Here is a 6,686-nt window from a genome sequence, read left to right as displayed (position 1 = left end):
TTGATCCTCTCTTCACTCTGCATTCAGCAGCATAATGCCCATAGTTCCTGCAGTTGTAACATTGCACTTTGCTCTTGTCACCTCTTCTTCTGGTCATAAGATTTTTGTTTGAATTTTTCTTGTGATCATAGGAATTGGTTGCAAAGTTGAATTGTTTCTGGGATGATGATGTTGAACCTTCTTCACCCCTAGAGCCTAGGCAGTTTCTACACTTCTCATTCTGCCATTTGTCTTTGCTTCTTCTGTTCTTATTCCACTGGCCAACAAACTTCTTGGATTGTTGAGCTTGTAGTGCATGATCTTCATTGGTATCTCCATGCCTCTCTTTCAATCTCTGTTCATGAGCTTCAAGAGAGCTTTGCAATTCCTCCAATTTGTAATTGTCAAGGTCTTTGGACTCTTCTATGGCCACAATTATGTGATCAAATTTAGGAGTTAGAGTCCTTAGTACCTTTTCAATCACTGATTTCACTTTGAATACTTTGCCACAAGCCTTTATCTGGTTAGTTAATGTGAGAATCTTGGCAAGGTATGTTGATATGCTTTCATTTTCTTCCATCTAAAGTAATTCATACCTTCTTCTCAAGGTTTGCAGCTTCACTTTCTTGATTTTATCAACCCCTTCATGACTTTTCTCCAAGCTATCACAGGCTTCTTTTGCTGTCTTGGCACCAACAATCTTTTCAAAGTTACCTCCATCAACACATTGATGGAGTAGGAACAAGGCTTTACAATCCTTCTTCATTGCTTCCCTATGGAGTGTTCTTTGAGCTTCACTTGCATTGTCTCCTAATTCTTGAAATCCATTCTGCACTACTTCACTCACTTCTTGGAATCGAAAAATGGTGTGCATTTGTATCCTCCATCTGTCATAATTCTTAGAATCTAGAATTGGTAATGTCATGGAGAATCCATTGCTGTTTGCCATCTTTACTCCTTCTTGCAGAGTTACTAGCTTGCTCTTTCACTGCCTTCTTCCTCGATCTTCTTGAACAAGAACCACACAGAATCTTGCTCCTCCTAGCTCTGATACCACTGTTAAACCAAAGCGAACTTCACCTCCTTGCTGCATACACAATGCACACACTCACTCAGTCACATATAGAAACAAAGTGGCAATGGAATTGAGAAAAGAAAGAAAGAAGAGTATATAGAGAAGAAGAAGAAGTTTATCAATGAATGACCTCTTTGTATTGAATGAATCTTCACATACCAATACAACACACACTCTAAAAATCAAAGTCTTACAACTACTACTATTTATAGTAGTTTTCTCAACCTACTTAACTAACCAAAGTTTCTATATAAGGAAACTATGCTAATTACACAATAAAGGCTAAAATTATATTTCCTCTAATAACAGGGATGTGCTTCAAGCTTTCATAAAATGGAAGACATTCAAGGAGAGAAGAAACATATATTTTTGGATCTGAATTTATTTTTTATTCTCCTATTAGTTTTGTTGTTCTAGGTACTAAAGAACAAAACAAAAGTGAGAAAACAAAACGTTCCCAATGGATTGATAAAGTGGTAAGATCTTGGCCATCGGAAAAAAAACAAACACCCCTACACCATTTGATGGGAGAGTGGCCTGTGCCAAAATATTTTCTCTTATCACACAATGCCACATGGCTTTATTTGGGATGCACATAGAAGCACAAAAATTGTCATTAATGTTACCAAGGACTTCCAATTCCCACCAAAAGAGCCCTTGTTTCTATATTCCTAGAAAAGAGAAATATATTTAATGGCGAACGAATCCACCATTAATAAGAAAGAAGGTATCATGTTATTTTTATATTCTATAAATGCTCATAATTTAATCATCCTCTTGAATTCGTATTGACCCCTCCAAGATGACTCATCTTCTCTACAAGACTCAAGAAATATGAAAGACTATGGTGTTAATACCTGCACTCTTATCAACGAGGCTAGGAAATTTAACATCCAAATTAATCTTGACAATGAAGAAATTTTGCATACTCCACTGCCAATATTTGGGACAAATAAAAAGAAATCTAAAATGGTTTTCAGCCATTGAACCATGACGTCCAACCTTGAGGACAAGGGTGATTTTAAAGGGGTCAATCATGATAGGATGTATGTTAATGCTATGATGTTTGTTATGAGATTTATTAGAAAAAAGATATGATAGAATATTATAGTTAATTATTTAGATTTAATCAAATAATTTGTATTTAATATTTTTAGAATGTTCTTCTAGTATTAGATGATGACACTTGTATGATCATCATCATCTTAGAATTTTTTAACTCTTTAAATAGTATACTATTTTTGCATGAATCAATCGATGAAAAATGAAGAATTTACTCTTTTATTATATTGTTAGTTTATATCTTTCTTAGGAGTGGAAAATTTTTATAGTATTCTTGGTAGATTGCTATTTGCACTATACCATGTGCTCTTCTAATATACATTACTTGAAACATTGATTTAATATCTTCCTTCTAGGAGATCAAAGAAGTAGCTACTTCTTCTAGTCTCAGATGGACGGGTTAATGAGGTAGGCAGGTGCATAAGGGCCAGGTTGAGGCTGAGATTGAGGTCGAGGAAATGGTTGAGATTCAGATTCAGTTTAGGATTCAAGAACAATTCTTCCAGAAGTTTGGAATGAATTATCTAAGTCCAGAATGGGATTTTGTGGAATGTGATTCAACGGGTGATAAGTGTAACAACTTATGAAGAATGAAGAGATTTGGGTGATGAGGTTGTGTTTAATACGAGAGAGTTAACATATGCTAGGAATGAGGGTGCATGAATTGGTGATGATGGTTGTATTGATGATGGGGGTTGTTGTGTTAGTGATGACGAGGTGACCGGGTAATAGAGGAAGGTTGAAAACGTGCAAATAAAGAAGGAATGAAAGATGACGTAGGTGGTGATGAGACATCATAGAGGTCTGAAGAGAGAAATACTATCTTTCTCCTAGGGAGGGTTGTTCTTCTCTTCTTTGGAATTGAGATGGTAGACTCCAGGGAAGATCCTTTTCCCTTACTATAGCAGGTTGAACAACTTTTGCACATGATACTTGAGTTTTGCTGACAAAACTATGTATCTCGTAAAGAACTATGGAGCCCTTTGGGCTTCATTAGTGCCAAACACATTTCCTTGTGTGTGAAATGGGATAAAAGTCACTATAGGTGAACTAAATTACCTTGTTTCCTTTTTCCCACCAGCTTAGGGATTTCCACCTCCTATTCTTTTTCAAGTGCAACTTTCATCCTTGCACTAAGTTGTGTAGAGGCAGAATCAACATCTTTTGTTCTCATGGAGAAAGATTCGAACATGGACTCTTCTGCTAGACCTAGAAGGTCTATTTTCATCAAGTTCATAATATTTGATAGCACACATGCATGAGTTTGAAGATTATACGTAACATGATTTTGATGAAGACAACAAATTACAAGGATATAGTATAATATACAAAGGACTACCAAGGACAATATGAAACTTGGGACTACCTTCATTTATATCTTAGTTTATATTTTATCTTTAATATCTTTTAGGTCTAAGATCCAAAGACGAGTTGAATCCAATAAGTTTCTTGCAACTCATATCATTGATTATAATAAGGATTATCACATATGATATTTGAAATGACGATCAAACCAAAATTCAAAGTTTAACATCAGATAATCAATTAAGCAAAAACTGTATTTTTTTCTCTTCAGAAACTACTTTGAGCTACAATTAATTGAGTATCCTATTTCAATAATAGATTAAGAGGTCTTAACAAACCAATAATCGATTATGACTTAGCCTTAATCGATTATCTGATGCAGAAAAACAGAATTATAAAAGCCTTACATGATCTCTCAAGATGCAATCAATCAACAATAGTTTTCATGTTCTCTTGAAACACAAATTTGTTTACTTCTCATATAAATGAAGAGAAATTCAGTTCAAGTGCTACATCTTTAAAATCAAGAAGAAACTTGATGTAAGATTCATGAAAAAGGCTCAATCATATTCATTCTTCTTCTCATTTTCTAATAGAATATAGAAAATAATGGAGTATTCTTTATTCTATATTTTAGTTGTTACTTTTGCAAGAAGGTGTATATTAAAACATCAAGATTTGCTCAATTTGAATAAAATGGAAAGAGTTAAACTAGGTGTGAGGCATCCTTAATATAGGAGGTCCTTTAATATAGGAGGTTGTAATCATCATATGATACAATAGAAGCTAGGATGTTATGGGGAATCAACCAAGGCCAAGCTTGTGAAGAAACTCGGGGAAATCCTTTGTTGCTTTGTTTTATATCAAACAATGATTTCGATTAGTAAAAATCCTCAAATCAACAGAGGGACTAGACAAAGCATCATTCTTGGCATGAACCAATGTAAAATTTGTGATGTTGTCTTCTCTTTCTCTATATTTTTAGATTTTTACGCTTACATATGATAATCAATTGAATTGCACATGAGTTGTCTAGAATCTGGTTATACAATTGTATTGATAAATCATTAATTCAATTAGTTAATTTTGAAGCAATTTGAGTTTTCTAGTTTCTTATGTTATATTTGACTTGTTAATCGATTAATTTGAAATTAATATTGCTTCATTTAAACTTAATTGCATGTTAATCGATTATTCATTTAAACTTAATTGCATGTTAATCGATTAGGTAATTGATTAAGGGTTCATTTACGAGTTGAGTTTTGGGGGAAATGAAAGGGAAGTGAAAACTTCAGAACCATCTCACAAGTGTATTTCAAGGCTCTCAAGCTAAGAGTCCTAAAACCAACTCACAAGTGTACTTCAGAACCATCTTACTTCCCCTCTAAAACCAACTTGTGAACGAACCTAAGAGTCCTATAATTGAATATTGTTATTGAAGTAGCAAAGCAACCACACATCCATTCACCATGTATCGGTGTGCAGAGTCCTTGTATACAAACATATGACATCCGAGCTAAACTTGATAGATAAATGTTTGAACTAACAGGAAAGATCCAAAGGGATGGACTGTAATGGAAAAGATATAAGTTTAAAATACCAACTAAGAGGGGGGAGAATATGACTGATTTTTCTACTATGTTATCAAAGTGTATATGCAGCAGAATGTTTGTGTAGAGTTTAACCAAGTAAAGTAAAAGTAAATAACAAGAATGACTAGGAGAAGAGTACATAAATAGTTTTTATACTGGTTCACCTTCTTGTCTACTAAAGGTTACATCCAGTACTCTTGCCATACAAGAGATTTTTCCACTAGATAATTTGAGTTGTAATTATAATTTCTCTTCCCGATATCTTTGTACCTTACACACTCACAACTATTATTCTACCCTTGAAAATTCTCTTTTCAAGTGAACTATTTCCCATTCTCAACACACACTTGTGATGAAAAGTTTACAACAAGATGAAGAATTCTACAATGGCTTTGGATTGTCTTTACAAGTTTTGACAATTTTATAACTTGCAATCCTTGATCTCACAATATAAATACTTAGTATAAAATTATCTTAATCTTTTGAAAGTTTAGAACACTTTGAACTTTATCAAGCAACTTCAGAAAATATGAAAGTTTAGAAACAAAGTTGCTTAAGAAAAATATTCAGAAAATTGTTTACTAAGTGTTTGAACTTTATCAAGCAATTGTGTATTTCGTGTGTTATGAATTTAGATGTGTCAATGCCTTTAAATAAGCTTCCAATCAGCCATAATAACGTTCCATGAAGAAGAGACACCATTGGAATGAATCCTATTCTCTTTGGATGAAAGATGTTGATTTTAATTTGCAAATCTGGTTTTAATAACTCTGTGTAATCAATTGTCACAGGGTGGTAATCGATTACTCAAAATTTATATCCAAGGTGGTAATCGATTAATTCATCTTATTAATCGGTTACATCATTTAGTTTTGCTTTTTGTAACTATTTTCTCAGTCAGGTAATCTGTTACACAATTCTAGTAATCTATTACCAACTGCTACATAGTTCAGGTAACTTCTTACCTAGTTCTGGTAACATGTTACATAGGTCAAGTAACTCATTACTTAGCAATTTGACTTTGCATTTTTAGACATATCCAATTCTATAAAAAATTATTTTTATTCTTTGAGAATTGCGAGTAAATATTAAAGTGAGTGTAAGGATAAAAGTACCTATATGAAGACTTAATCTATAATTCTCTTGAAGCTTGAGTCTTATATCTCTTCATGGTCTTCTTCTTTTTGTGATCTAGGTGTCTTCATCAAAACCATGCCAAGGTGTGGAGCAAGATCTTCTTTACAATCTCCCCGTTTTTGATGATGACAAACCAATACCTTTCGAAAATCTGGGATCTAAATTTTTCTAAGGTCTAGCATATGTAGATGATATAAATTCGTTGAAAGTTCGAATATGCTCCCCCTATCTTGTATAGTCCCCCTTTGTTTTATTGTATGTGCCTGAAAAGTTTTGACCGAAAAATACAACTCCAACTTTTCTCCCCCTTTCGACTTCATCAAAAAGAAGAAAAGTTAGTTTTGTCCAGTACAATATACATACATATATATATATATATATATATATATATATATAGAGAAAAGGGTAAAAAGATATGTTGACTTATAACAAGTCAAGGTCATAACTTTTGCAGTATAGTATGAATTCCGAGTGATATGTAATGTTAGATAGTAATACATAAAGTCAAAGAATATCATTAAAACAACAGTAAAGAA

This window comes from Lupinus angustifolius, unplaced genomic scaffold (genome assembly GCF_001865875.1).
Source record: "Lupinus angustifolius cultivar Tanjil unplaced genomic scaffold, LupAngTanjil_v1.0 Scaffold_426, whole genome shotgun sequence".
Lineage (NCBI taxonomy): Eukaryota > Viridiplantae > Streptophyta > Magnoliopsida > Fabales > Fabaceae > Lupinus > Lupinus angustifolius.
Note: the sequence above shows the minus strand (reverse complement) of the source record.